Consider the following 14,826-nt stretch of genomic DNA (forward strand, 5'->3'; position numbering starts at 1 on the left):
TTGTAGGAGTTGTATGCTAGAAAACAGGGTCAAAGACCAAATATATATTTCACGATATCACAGAAGGTCTAGGCCTTGGAGAGTCCTAGTCATATATGAAAGTATCAGATTTGTCTCTTTACTCTTTTTAACCCCAAATTTCTTCTCTTGTTGCAGTCTCCATTAAAACTCAGAGTTGGCCAGGTGTGGTGGCTCATGCCTATAATCCTAACACCTTGGGAGGCCGAGACCGGAGAATCGCTTGAGTCCAGGAGTTTGAGACCAGCCTGCGCAACATAGGACAACCCTGTCTCTATAGAAAAACTTTTGTTTTTGAGACAAAGTCTCACTCTTGTCCCCCAGGCTGGAGTGCAGTGGCGCGATCTTAGCTCACTGCAACCTCCGCCTCCTAGGTTCAAGCGATTCTCCTGCCTCAGCCTCCAGAGTAGCTGGGATTGCAGGTGCCTGCCACCGCGCCCAGCTAATTTTTTTTGTATTTTTAGTAGAGACGGGGTTTCACCTTGTTGGCCAGGCTGGCCTCAAACTCCTGACCTCAGGTGATCCACCCGCCTCAGCCTCCCAAAGTGCTGGGATTATAGGCATGAGCCACCACCCCCAGCCTATAGAAAATTTTTAGAAAAATAGCCAGGCGTGGTGGTGTGGGCCTGTAGTCCCAGCTACCCAGGAGGAAGAGATGAGAGGATCGCCTGGGCCCAGGAAGTCAAGGCTGCAGTGAGCTATGATCCTGCCACTGCACTCCAGCCTGGGTGACAGAATGAGATCCTGTCTCTTTAAAAAAAAAAAACCCAACTAAAGGAACCAAAAAAAAAACCTCAAAGTCCCTGTAAACCAGTAAAACTGTAAACCCCCCAGGGAAGCTTTAGTATCAGTTCATCAACACTCTTCCCTTCTCTCCACTAAGTTAACTCCTTCTTAATTTTTTGAATATTGAGAATTTTCCCTACTTTCTTGTGAGCTTAGCTCTCCAATTAACTGAAAGCTTGGGTTTTACATTTGTGGAATATAATCATATTTGTGAAGAATTTATATTTTGTATGTGCGTATAATAATATTCTAAAGAAAAATTATGAAATATATTGAGCATGAGTGTTTTTAATAGCATATGAGAAGAAAACTTGAGGAAAACCTTGAATAAAAATATTCCATGTGATATTCATAAGAGTACCTTACTATTCATTGGATATTTTCTTTCTTTCTTTTTTTTTTTTTCCTCAAGATAGGGTCTCACTCTGTCACCCTGGCTGGAGCGCAGTGGTATGATCTTAACGCACTGTGGCCTCAACCTCCTGGGCTCAAGCATTCCTCCTGCCTCAGGCCCTGGAATAGCTGGGACTACAGGCACACTGCTACCACGCCTGGCTAATTTTTGTATTTTTTGTAGAGACAAGGTTTCACCATGGTGGCCACGCTGGTCTCGAGCTCTGGGCTCAAGCAATCTGCCTTCCTTGGCCTCCCAAAGTCCTAGGATTATGAGCGTGAGCCACCATGCCACAGCCTTCATTAGAAATTTCAAGAGTACTCTTAGTTTTTGGTAAATCATATATTTGGCAAATGGGGTAGCTTGGATATTGAACTAACTAATCCTTCAACAAATTGGCCTTTAGGGATGTGGGCTGCTGCCATTCAGCTTTCAGTATTTTTCTATAATACAGATCTATTCATTGCATTGTACTTGTTATTTATTTATTTATTTATTTATTTATTTAATTTATTTCAGTGATGGGGGTTGTCTCGCTATGTTCCCCAGACTAGATTTGAATTTCTGGGCTTAAGCGATCTTCCCACCTCAGCGTCCTGAGTAGCTGGGACTACCAGCATGCACCACCATAGCCACTTGTGTTTTTTTTAACAATATGTTGAGCCGGGTGCAGTGGCTCATGCCTATAATACCAGCACTTTGGGAGGCTAAGGCAGGTGGATCACTTAAGGTCAGGAATTCGAGACTAGCCTGGCCAGTATGGTGAAACCCCATCTCTACTAAAAATACAAAAATTAGCCAGGCGTGGTGGCGGGCGCTTGTAATCCCAGCTACTTGGGAGGCTGAGGTGGGAGAATCTATTGAACCTGGGAGGCGGAGGTTGCAGTGAGCCAAGATCACACCACTGCACTCCAGCCTGGGCAACAAAGCGAGACTCTGGCTCAATCAATCAATCAATCAATCAATAAAATGTTGATACATGCCTGGTCAGAATAAATTAACCTGACTGTATCAACTAACTCATTTGATGTGAAAAGGCAATTCACAAACCAGTTCCTAAGCTGACTTCTCCCCTGCCACCTCCCCCCAAAAAACCCATGTTTATTTTATATTTTTCCCTAAGCAACATTAATAATTGATTCTAGCTAGGGAAAGACCATGTTAACCCCCATTGAAAGGAATTAAAAGTCAATGGAAGATAAAAATAAAGTGGGTTTTGTGGATACAACCCATACTTCCTATGTGTTCAGCATAGGAATCATGTGTTCCACAAGATTCCTTTTTGTTGTTGTTGAGACAAAGTCTCTAGCTTGTCCCCCAGGCTGGAGTGCAGTGGCGCGATCTCAGCTCACTGCAATCTCCGCCTCCCAGGTTCAAGCGGTTCTCCCACCTCACCCTACTGAGTAGCTGAGATTACAGGCACCTGCCACCATGCCTGGCTAATTCTTGTATTTTTGTATTTTAGTAGAGACAGGGTTTTGCCATGTTGGCCAGGCTGGTCTCGAACTCCTGGCCTCAGGTGATCCACCCACCTCAACCTCCCAAAGTGCTGGGATTGCAGGCATGACTAGAAGTGTTTTTTAATTTCAAAATAAATGTGGCTTTTAAAGCTCCCTGCTCCCCCTACCCCCGGTGTAACTGCATTATACCAGTGAATAAACTTACATGATTTCAAACCTTGGACTTTTTTATTTTTTCTTTTGAAACAGAGTCTGACAACATTACCCAGGCTGGAGTGCAGTGGTGCAATCACAGCTCACTGCAGCCTCAACCTCTTGTGATCCCGAACTTGTAATCTTTCATTGATTCTGGAAAATTTTAGATATTATCTCTTCAACTACTGTCTTTGCTCATTCTCTCCTCTCCTCCTGTGACTTCAACTACATGCAAGTAAGACCTCACTGACTTCTCTGTTGGAGTGAGCCAAGATCGCACCACTGCACCCCAGCCTGGGGCAACAGAGTGAGACTCTGTCTCAAAAAAAGAAACAAAACAAAACAAAAAAACAATTCTAGACTTTGTGCAGTGGCTTATGCATGTAATCCTAGCACTCTGTGAAGCTAAGGTAGGAAGACTGCTTGAGGCCCAGAGTTCTGAGACAGCCTGGTCAACAGAGCCAGACCCCATCTCTATAGGAAAAATTTAAAAACTACCTGGGTGTGGTGATACACAGCTGTAGTCCTAGCTACTTGGGAGGCTGAGGCAGGATTGCTTGAGCCCAGAAGTTTGGGGCTGCAGCGAGCTATGATAGCGCAGCTGCACTCCAGCCTGGGCGACAGAGCAAGACCCTGTCTCAAAATACATACATAAATAAATAAATAGCCCTTCTAAATAACACGTAGGTCAAATAAGATATCATAAAGGAAATGTAAAAAATTTTTGAACTGAATGTTAACAAAATTTCTGTGTATCAGTGCTTATGGGGTACAGCTAACACAGAAATGTATATCTTAAATGCATATATCTTAAAAATAAAGACTGAAAATGAGCTGAGATTGAATTGCAAAAAGCTAGAAAAATAAGATATGGGATACTATATTATTATTCACAAAGATTCACTGCCCATCTCTGGGCATTGGTATTAGGCTGAGTCATATTTCTTCCTCTGGTCAGTGGAATATGTACAGAAATGTTGTGTCACACCTAGACAGAAGTTTTAAGAATCAACATACGGTTCACCATATCATCTCTTTTCCTTCTGCCATAATAATTGTCAATGTTTTAGACAGTGGCTGCTTTGCTAGCTTGAGCCCCAGAGTGAAAATGTGGAGAAAAACTCAGCTAAGCTGGGTGGAATAGGTGGCATGAGTGAGAAATAAACTAAGTTGGTGAAAGCTATGAGATTTTGGGGTGAGTTTTTTTTTTACTATGTACCCCAGCCTGGGGCAACAGAGTGAGACACTGTCTCAAAAAAAGAAAAAAACAAAACAAAAAAACGCTTCTAGGCTGGGTGCCTCTAGAACCTTTCCCTACTGTTATATAAGTATAGAAGAAACTTGAATACAATAAGATAAATGAAAAAATAAAGATAACAAAATTAATGAAGTGGAAAGCAACATGTAATAGAGAGGATCATTATAAAGAAAAACTGGTTGTTTTTAAAAAAGTAAAATTTATAAATCCCTGGAAAATTATCAAGAAAAATTTTAAAAAGAGATAATGCACAAATAATACGAATGCCAGTAATGAAAATTCAAATAGCACTATAAATTCTACAAACATTTAAAAGATAAGCAGCTTTTATAGTTAACTTCATGCCTAAAACGTAAAACGCTAGATGGAATGTATTCCTAGGGGAAAAAAAAAAAAAAAAAAACTTACCAAAAATTGACCAAAGAAGAAATGGAAATTTGAAGTCCTATAATTTTTATTTATTTATTTATTTTTGAGACGAATTCTTGCTCTTGTACCCCAGGCTGGAGTGCAATGGCGCGATCTCGGCTCACTGCAACCTCTGCCTCCCAGGTTCAAGCGATTGTCCTGCCTCAGCCTCCCTAGTAGCTGGGATTACAGGCGCCTGCAACTACGTCCGGCTAATTTTTGTATATTTAGTAGAGACAGGGTTTCACCCTGTTGACCAGGCTGGTCTCGAACTACTGACCTCAGGTGATCCGCCCGCCTTGGCCTCCCAAAGTGCTGCGATTACAGGCGTGAGCCGCTGCACCTGGCCTGAAGTCCTATAATTTTAAAAGAAATCCAATCAGTATTTTTTAAACCTTCCCATAAATAGCTAAGTGGAAAAATAATGTGTTATACAAACTCTTTAGAGAAAAGAAAAAAATATATATATACTCTCCGATTCATTTACAAAGCTATCATAATTTTGATGACCAAAAGCCAATGAAGACAGTTCCAGATGAGAAAATTTAGCCGTATCTCATGAACATGGATACTAAAATTCTAAACAAAACATTTTATTAGCAACTGAAATCAAACAGTATATAAAAAGGAAAATACATATTGATCAACGTGGTAGACAGAATAATGGCCCCCAAAGATGTTTATGTCCTAATCCCTGAAATCTATGAATTTTATTTATTTAGGAGTGCAGTGGTGCAATCATGGCTCACTGCAGCTTTCAGCTGCAGCTGGGATTATAGGCATATACCATCATGCCTAGCTAATTAAAAATAATTTCTTTTAAATAGAGACAGGGTCTGGCTATATTGCCCAGGCTAGTCTCGAACTCCTGGTCTCAAGCGATCCTCTCGCCTCAGCTTCTGAAAGTGCTGGTTTTACAGCCATGAGCCACTATGCCCAGACCGAATGTTATTTTACATGGCAAAAAGGACTTTGCAGAGTGATTAAATTGAGGACCTTGAGATGGGGAGATTATCTTGGATGATCTCCATGAGCCCAGTATAATCACAAGAGTCTTTCTAAGAAGGAAACAGGAGGGTCAGAGTCAGAGAGTAGAGGTGCCCTTGGAAGCAGAGGTTGGAGTGATGAGCTTTGAAGATGTAGAAAGGGGCTACCAGCCAAGGAATGCAGTTGGCCTCTAGAACTGATCTTCTCTATTCATGTTTCTAGAGGCCAACTGGTTCTTTGGGGTAAAAACAAACAAAAACAGAGAAAAAAAAATCAATAAAATTGTTAAATCCCTGACAAATTATCAGTAGTAGATTTGAGAAGAAATGCAGCTCTGCCAACTCCTTGATTTAGTTCATAAGACCCACTTTGAACTTCTGACCTCAGGAATTTTAAGATAATGAATACATGTTGTTTAAAGCCATTTAAATGTGTGCTAATTTGTTACAGAAGCAATAGGAAATTAATACAACTAAGTTGATTCCAGAAATGTGAGGATGGTTTAACCTTTGAAAATCAAAGTATTTCACCATGTTAATAGATCTAAGTGAGAAAATCATATGACAATCTCAGTAAGTGCAAAAAAGTATTCATAAAATTCAATTTCAATCATGATGTTTTTTAAAAACCTTTACCAAACTAGGAATAGAAAAAACTTCCTAAATCTGAGAAAAGATATCAGAAAGCAATGTAGGGCTTCTGGGATTCTTTTTTTTGAGACAGAGTCTTGCTCTGTCACCCAGGCTGGAGTGCAGTGGCGGGGTCTCTACTCACTGCAACCTCTGCCTCCTGGGTTCCAGCAATTCCTGTGCCTCAGCCTCCCAAGTAGCTGGGATTACAGGTGCCCCCACCACACTTGGCTAATTTTTGTATCTTTAGTAGAAATGGGGTTTCACCATGTTGACCAGGCTGGTCTCAAACTCTTGACCTCATATGATCCTCGCACCTTGGCCTCCCAAAGTGCTGGGATTACAGGCATGAGCCATTGTGCCCAACCTGAAACCTTATTTATTGACCCTAGTTGATGGTTAATAAGAGTTTGCTGTATAATAATTACATGTATGCACTTTCCTTTGTGTTATTTTTTACAACAAAAATGTTTGTAAAAGAGAAGAAAAAGAGGAAGAAAAGAAAGAGAAAGACAGATTAATTTAGAAGCAGGTGGAGGCCAGGTGCAGTGGCTCAGGCCTATAGTCTCAGCATTTTGGGAGGCCGAGACGGGTGGATCACTGAGGTTAGGCGTTGGAGACCAGTTTGGCCAACAAGGTGAAACCCCATCTCTGCTAAAAATACAAAAATTAGCCAAGCGTGGTGGTGCATGATTGTAGTCCCAGCTACTCAAGCAGCTGAGGCAGGAAGATCGCTTGAACCCGGGAGGCAGAGGTTGCAGTGAGCACAGATCGTGCCACTGCACTCCAGCCTGGGCAACAGAGTGAGACTCCATCTCAAAAAAAAAAAAAAAAAAAAAACAGATGGAGCAAAGCTGTGTTTTAAGGCTCAAAACCGCTGTAATCTCTGAGTGGCTAGACACTCAAGGCTAGCCTTAGGCGTGGTGGGACATAAAACCAGACCAGCCAAGCTGCGCTGAAAAGGCTCTGAGCCCTTGCAGGTTGGGGTGGCTTCTTTCCCTCAGGATGGCAGTAGCTGGGCAGAGAACCAGCACTGGGCAAGATGGAGAAATCATGGGCTCCTGCTCTGGAGAGGGGCCCATTGTAGCAGTCTTGCAAAATGACACAGAAGCCACTAACGAGAAACAGGAGTCACCTGGGACCCTGAGGAACAGAAGGGACTGGGATGGTGGGAGGGAGGGCAGCGCGTGGAGAGATACTGGTATCTCAATCATGAAGTGAGTGGCTGGGGATAAAAAACACCCCAAAGCTCTTGTCTTCCAAGTGTGGGAAAATCTTCAACACTCTGAGATTCTAAAATTAATATAACATAATTACTGAGTGCCTACTATGTGCCAGCACAAAGAATTCATGATTTTGAAGCTTGCCTTTGTAGGACTTCATCTCTTAGCGTAATGATTACATGTAGTTTTTCAGGCAGCTGTCAAAGGAAAAGACCATATAGCGAGCTCCTGTCAGAGTTTTAATGTCAACATTCTGGGAGGGCTGGTTCAGTGTTGAAATTAAGTAAGACATAAGATAACATGGGCAAGATACGCTCTGAGCCAATGATCATGGTAATGAGTAAAAGTTGATTTCTGAATGTAAGGATCCTGGGCCATGCACATGACTACATAAAATTGGGAAGGCAGTTGTCATTGTGCTCTACATCACATATACTGATGATCTGAGTGGCTGAAATGACTGTTGATCATGCAGCAAATGTTTAATTCATATTTAAATTTAGGATTTCTAGGGTGACAGCAAGGTGAAGTGTCATAAAAGGCAGAGCACTGGTCAGAAATCTAGCATGTGCTGGGAACACAGGGCTCTGGGGGACCCCACATGGTAACTATGAAAGAAGAGGCCAGAGTAGAAGGTGGGAAGGACATCTCATTAGACTTGGTGCTCTACGTCTGATGGCTGGGGGCACTTTGTGACCTCCAGCCCAACTATTCACAGCCACTGTGGCAACTAGTATAAGAATGATTTGATGAAGGGGAGGAGAATGTCATAATAATCATCCAAAGTAAATTTTTAAGTCAGTACACAGGAAGAACAGAAACCATCTACACCCAGGGTACTGTTGACATTGACATGATATTACTATGCAGGAAACTCTTACCCAGGATGATAAAAGTTGTAAATAACTTCATTGTTTTTTGCAGAAGTTTTCAGAAGAAACCATTTAAATGAACTCGATGACTTTTGTTTTTGAGACAGTCTTGTTCTGTTGCTCAGGCTAGAGTGCAGTGGCACAATCTTAGCTCACTGTAACCTCTGCCTTCTGGGTTCAAGCGATTCTTGTGCATCAGCCACCTGAATTGCTGGTATTATAGATGCATGCCACCACACCCAGCTAATTTTTGTGTTTTTTGTAGAGATGGGGTTTTGCCATGTTGCCCAGGCTGGTCTTGAACTGGCTGATTTCGAACTCCTGACCTCAAGTGATCCAACCACCTTAACCTCCCAAATTGCTGAGATTACAGGCGTGAGCCACCTTTCCCGGCCTGTGACTTTTCAATAGATAGACTCAAACTGCTTTTTATTCTCTAAAACACTTTAAAAACCCTCCCCTCATAGGTTGCAGTGAGCCTGGATGACAGAGGGAGACTCCGTCTCAAAAACAAAAACAAACAAAAAAACCCTCACTTCAAAACCATCACTTTGCCCTGTCCCAACAATCCCAATCCTGGAACAAGGTATGAAGACTACTGCTCTTTTTTTTGAGACTGAGTCTCACTCTGTCGCCAGGCTGGAGTGCAGTGGCACCATCTCGGCTCACTGTAACCTCTGCCTCCTTGGTTCAACCAATTCTCTTGCCTCAGCCTCCCGAGTAGCTGGAACTACAGGTGTGCACCACCATGTCCAGCTAATTTCTGTATTTTTAGTAGAGACAGGGTTTCACCATGTTGGTCAGGATGGTCTCAATCTCTTGACCTCATGATCTGCCTGCCTTGGCCTCCCAAAGTTCTGGGAGTACAGGCGTGAGCCACCATGCTTGGCCCTAAGACTACTGCTCTTTAAGGCCTTTGATTACTAGACCAACACCCCTGAGAAGCATTGGTCACTAGAAGGCTGAAGTATTGTCTCTGCTGGAAAAGAGCTGTGAAGTGGTCAGGCGTGTGTTCAGGAACAGCTCATTACAAATGTGAGCCATGACGACTGTTCCTCCCCACACTCCTTCATCCTGAGCCCAGAAGTTCATGGCTACAGTGAGCTATGATACTATTGTATCATGATCCTTGCCCAGTCCTAATCAAGTCCCGTCATTGGAAGAGCTGCTTTAAAATAAACTCCTTTCTTGCCACTGAGCTTAAGCAAAAAAATAAAAATAAAAAAATAAAACAGACCTTAACACTTTATAACTATTCCAACTTTGCTTTCCCTATTCCAGATATTGCTATGACTCTGTCAGGGTAGTGTTCTCCCTTCCTGCCATGAGAACAAGCTAAGCTTTGTGTTATCATAAAAATTGTCTTGATGGTATTTTTAGGAGCCAGCATTCAATTATTGAGGCCTGCAGTGATCCAACTGAGACCTCCTCAACACTGCAGTCCAAGACCCCTGACTCAGAAATAGGGTGATCCTCTGAGACTCTTAAGCTTCCTGCTTGGAGTTCTTTCAGACTGAAACAATGAGAGATGCAAGTCTTGCATTGGACCCAAGCTCCAATTTCTTTTTTTAATATTTCTCTTAGGTGTGATGGCTCACACCTATAATCCTAGAGACTAGGGAGGCCGAGGTGGGAGGATTGCTAGTGGCCAGGAGTTTTGAGACCAGCCTGGGCAACATAGCAAGATTCAGTCTCTAAAAAAATTAGAAAACATAGCTGGGGGTGGTGACGTGTTTCTGTAGTCCCAGCTACTTGGGAGGCTGAGACTGGAGGATGGCTTGAGCCCAGGAGTTGAAGGCTGCAGTGAGCTATAATTGCACCACAGCACTCCAGCCCAGGTGACAAAGCAAGACCCTGTCTCTAAAAACATAAAAAATAATAAGAAATAAATATATCTGCTTATTTAGCTTCCCAAATACTGAGCCTGTTTTCTCTTCTACCAATAAAGAACCCTTTGATTATCTGACCATATTTGAAAATATTTTCTCCTTGGTGGATATCTGCCTTATTACTAACAACGCTACCACTTGTCTGTGTTCATCCTTGTCATTTTTTTGTTGTGCATCTGTAAGAGGAAAGTTTTTAATGAAGAGGACAAGTGTAGGTCTCAGTAAGTCTGTCCCTTAGCTGGCCCAGGGACAAATTTTGTCTCTGATCAAAACTTTATGAGAACTTTTCTCAGACGTGTCTTATTTTGTCTTTAAGAGTTTGGTTCAAGCCGGGCGCGGTGGCTCAAGCCTGTAATCCCAGCACTTTGGGAGGCCGAGACGGGCGGATCACGAGGTCAGGAGATCGAGACCATCCTGGCTAACACGGTGAAACCCCGTCTCTAATAAAAAATACAAAAAAAAAAACTAGCCGGGCGAGGTGGCGGGTGCCTGTAGTCCCAGCTACTCGGGAGGCTGAGGCAGGAGAATGGCATGAACCCGGGAGGCGGAGCTTGCAGTGAGCCGAGATCTGGCCATTGCACTCCAGCCTGGGTGACACAGCAAGACTCCGTCTCAAAAAAAAAAAAAAAAAAAAAAAAGAGTTTGGTTCAGGACAATCTCGCTGGACCCTCTGTCTGCTGGGAACTGTAAATTCATCAGGGTTACAGTTGGAAAAGGTCTAGCTATGAGGCTGGGGAGTCCTGAGCCACAGGATACACAAGCAACTGTCAGCTCACCATTCGCAGACTCTCATGGGTCTGTCTCAGTATCAACCTGTCTATGGCTTCCTCAGGCCAGACTTCTGCTTCTTGCATGTATTTATGCTGTCACCCAAATGTGTACACTTACTTGTCTAGATAGCATCATCATTTCCCCAAAGATAATTTAGAATTGCAGTAGCCACTATGAGGAATTTCTGATATGAACAAAAGTATTCACTTTAGATTGCAAAGTGAACACAATTCTAAACATCCAATGGTCTTCATTTTTTTCATTAGCATGAGCAAGCATACAAAAGAAACAGGATTCCAAAATTCTTTTTTTTTTTTTTTTTTGAGATAGGCTCTCTGTCACCCAGGCTGGAGTGCAGTGGCACGATCTCAGCTCACTGCAACCTCTGCCTCCTGGGCTCAAGCGATCCTCCCACCTCAGCCCCTCAAGTAGCTGGGACCACAGACACCTGCCCACCATGCCAGGCTAATTTTTGTATTTTTTGTAGAGATGGGGTTTTGCCATATTGCCCAGGCTGGTCTTGAACTCCTGAGCTCAAGTGATCTGCCCACTTCGGCCTCCCAAAGTGCTAGGATTACAGGAGTGAGCCACCACACCCAGCCCCAAAAATTACTTCCTTAACAGATTTCTTGGCCAAAGCAAAATAAAAAGCTGAACTACTTAAAACTATCTTTTAGACCTCCCCTGCCCCAATATCACAGCTGAGACCTATTTCTTTTCCCCTACCCTATGCTCCTCCATCTCTGCCCTTTTCTCTACCTCGGGCCCTTTCCTCTTGGCTGGCTAAATACCCCAAAGCTCACTTAACTTCAGAATAGAAAAAATAAATAAATAAATAAAACTCTATGGGGGATTTTAAGCCCTGTTTTCATTTTTAGCTGAAAGCCCTTGTACAAAGGCCTAAATGGGACTTCGAATTGTTTTAGGAACATATAATCCAGAGCAGCCAGATTTATAGCAATTCATTTATATGCCAGTTGGAGCCTCAGATGCAAAACATTCGATGAAAAAGTCAGAATGGAAAACCCCCCAATGATTATTTTTTATTTATTTTGTAGAGACAGGGTCTCACTAGATTGCCCAGGCTGGTCTTGAACTCCTGGGCTCAAGTGATTTTCCCGCCTCCTTCTCCCAAAGTGTTAGCATTATAGGCACGAGCTGCCATGCCTGGCCCAATGGTGATTTCAAAGATCATGGATTGCATAGGAGGCTGAAGGGGTTTGGGGAAGCTGTGAATGTTAGTCAAGGTCTTTTGGAGGCTATCCTCAGTCTTCCCTGTGAAACCAAAATGTGCTCTAATTAATTCTTTGTCAAGAGAGAAGTCTGTTCAGCAGGTCATGGACTGAAGAAAAATACATATGTATATATGTAAAAGAGAGAAGTCTGATGGAGACTTCAGGGCTAGGTCCTTTACTATCTAGTGGCAGAATTCTGGAGTAGATCTTGAAGCGGATGTGATGGGATTCTTTTCTCTTTTTATGAATGGCCTTAAACCAGAAATAGGGGATTTATTATGCAAACAAAAACTAGAATGGGAAATAGCCCCATGGCCAGATCGCCAAAACCTCCTTGAACATTTTGAAAGAACCCTAGAATTAAGAAACTAAAAGCAAAAATCAAGTCACCGATGAAGGTGTTCAATTTCCCATTCTGCCTTTAAACCCATAAGGAAACATTTCTCTAAAACATAAAGGACAACTTACAAATTTGATGGATATAGGCACAAAATATCAATCTTAAACTTGATCACTATTATACCTTTTTTCCCTTAATATCAATACACTTCTTAGGTCATACGCCTATCTAATCATCCTCAACACAACTTCCCTAGGCCACAGCCTAAAACCGTGCCTCGGACCTTCAACTGAGGGGCATTCTCTTCTACTTTGTGACACTATACTTTAATAACTTAATAGAGAGGGATTCATTATGTGAATGGAGTTGCCACACGACATGCTCTCCTGAGGGTTTTTTCCTTCTAGTCCCTGAGGCCCTTCCTGTCCATAATAAGGTCATAGCCAATTTGGATATTGATTTATCAGTACTTTGGTGTGTAAATCAAACATTAAGTTGAAGCTCTCTTACAGTCAAAAAATTCTACTGGCCCTGTGTGGTGGGTGGTTCATACCTGCAATCAAAGCACTTTGTAGGCTGGGCGGGGTGGCTCATGCCTATAATTCCAGCATTTTGGGAGGCCAAGGCAGGCAGATCATGAGGTCAGGAGTTCGAGACCACCTGGCCAACATAGTGAAACCCTGTCTGTACTAAAAATACAAAAATTAGCTGAGCATAGTGGTGCACGCCTGTAGACCCAGCTACTCGGGAGGCTGAGGCAGGAGAATTGCTTGAACCTGGGAGGCGGAGGTTGTGGTGAGCTGAGATCGTGCCACTGCACTCCAGCCTGGGCAACAGAGCAAGAGTCCGTCTCAAAAAAAAAAAAAGAAAAGCACTTTGGGAGGCCAAAGTGGGAGGACCGCTTGAGGCTGGGAGTTTAAGACCAGCCTGGGCAACACAGAAAGATCCCATCTCTACAAACAAAATAATAAATTAAAAATAATAATAAAATAAAATAAAAATTTTACTGATATTCTACAGGAGCTAAACCCATCAAGGTTCAGACTGACCCATCTAAATCCCTACCCAAAATTGTACAATAGCCTTTAAAACAAGGCACTAGAAAAGGAATAAAACTGGCTGGGCACAGTGCCTCAAGCCTGTAATCCTAGCACTTTGGGAGGCCGAGGGGGGTTCTTGTTCCTAGTTTTTTACACCCCTGAGAAATGTTGGTCATCAGAGGGCTGGGGTTTTGTCCCTACTGGAAAAATAGCTGTGCAGAGGTCAGGCGTGTGTTGAGGAACAGCTCATTATAAATGTGAGCCATGAGGACTGTTCCTCCCCACACTCCTTTATGCCCACACATATATGAGTGTTGGTGACCCCCTCAAAGAAACAAGCAGTGATTCCCTCTACAGTTGGTTCACTAGGTGCTCTACAACCTGGGGGCAGGGCTGGCAAAGGACTAGGAAAAAAGACACAGGAAGGGAGGTCTTATTTCTGCCAAGGTCGCCTCCCTCTTATCAACCCTGCTGTTCACTCCCTGCCTCAGGGCTGACTCCCAGGAATGCCAGGCGTGGGGCAAATCACAGTGTGTTCTCGGGTCACCCTAATTCACCCTCTCTCTCCAAGTGAAATCCGGTTCTGGTGACCATCAAAGGCAGCCAAAGAGTAACAAAAAGCCAGCTTGAGGAGTTGGCTGGAGTAAGCCAGGAGTTTACAAGCTGCTTGAGTAAACTGTCTCTAAATTCCAACTGCCAGAGCAGCCTCAGCTTCCCTTCATCTACCTCCTGGCCTCTGGCGGTTGAGAACAGTCCCCAGGTGCTCAGAGCAGCACCCACCGTTAGGAAATCCTGCCCACCAAACAAGGACTGGAGCTGCATTTAGAACCCGGAGAGCAGGGCCTCCACAGTGGAGTCGGGGGTCAGTGGGAACAGGAAGACTGTCTTCAGCTAATCACCCTGTGTGGCTTCATGTGAAAGGCCACATGGGAGCCTCTGCACTAGGAGCCTGGGTTCTGGTTGACATAAAAACCTTCCCTCGGTTACAGTTGTCCAAAAACACTTAGGGCAGTGGTGAAGACTCCAGAGGGAGGATGTAGAGCACCTTCTAACTCTTAGGAGTCTGCTCAAAAGTTTGCCCCGACCCTGCTGTCTTTTGGGTCTTCAGTCGACCATACAATATGTCACTTAAGTGCATTTTTGGTTTCAGATCTTGCTGTGGCTTCTCCCGCACTAGTCTGTGAGCTGCGGAGGCAGCGGGGCCGGGCCCCTGTAACAAGTCTCTTCGCAAGGGTGGACCTCGGCGGGCCCCGCCCCGTAGTCCTGTGAACTTCTGGGCACCCCACAGCGCCGAGATAAACCCTGCTAAGCGCTCCATAGA

General features: G+C 43.5%; 1 protein-coding gene across 1 annotated transcript in view; it reads left to right on the forward strand.

Annotated features, from left to right (window-relative positions):
* The window catches only part of LOC105464975 (tetratricopeptide repeat domain 7A), a 157,075-nt gene that overhangs the window by 7,291 nt on the left and 134,958 nt on the right, over positions 1–14,826 (forward strand). The gene's annotated exons all lie outside the window — the stretch shown is intronic.

The sequence above is a fragment of the Macaca nemestrina genome, chromosome 13, assembly GCF_043159975.1.
Source record: "Macaca nemestrina isolate mMacNem1 chromosome 13, mMacNem.hap1, whole genome shotgun sequence".
Classification (NCBI taxonomy): domain Eukaryota; kingdom Metazoa; phylum Chordata; class Mammalia; order Primates; family Cercopithecidae; genus Macaca; species Macaca nemestrina.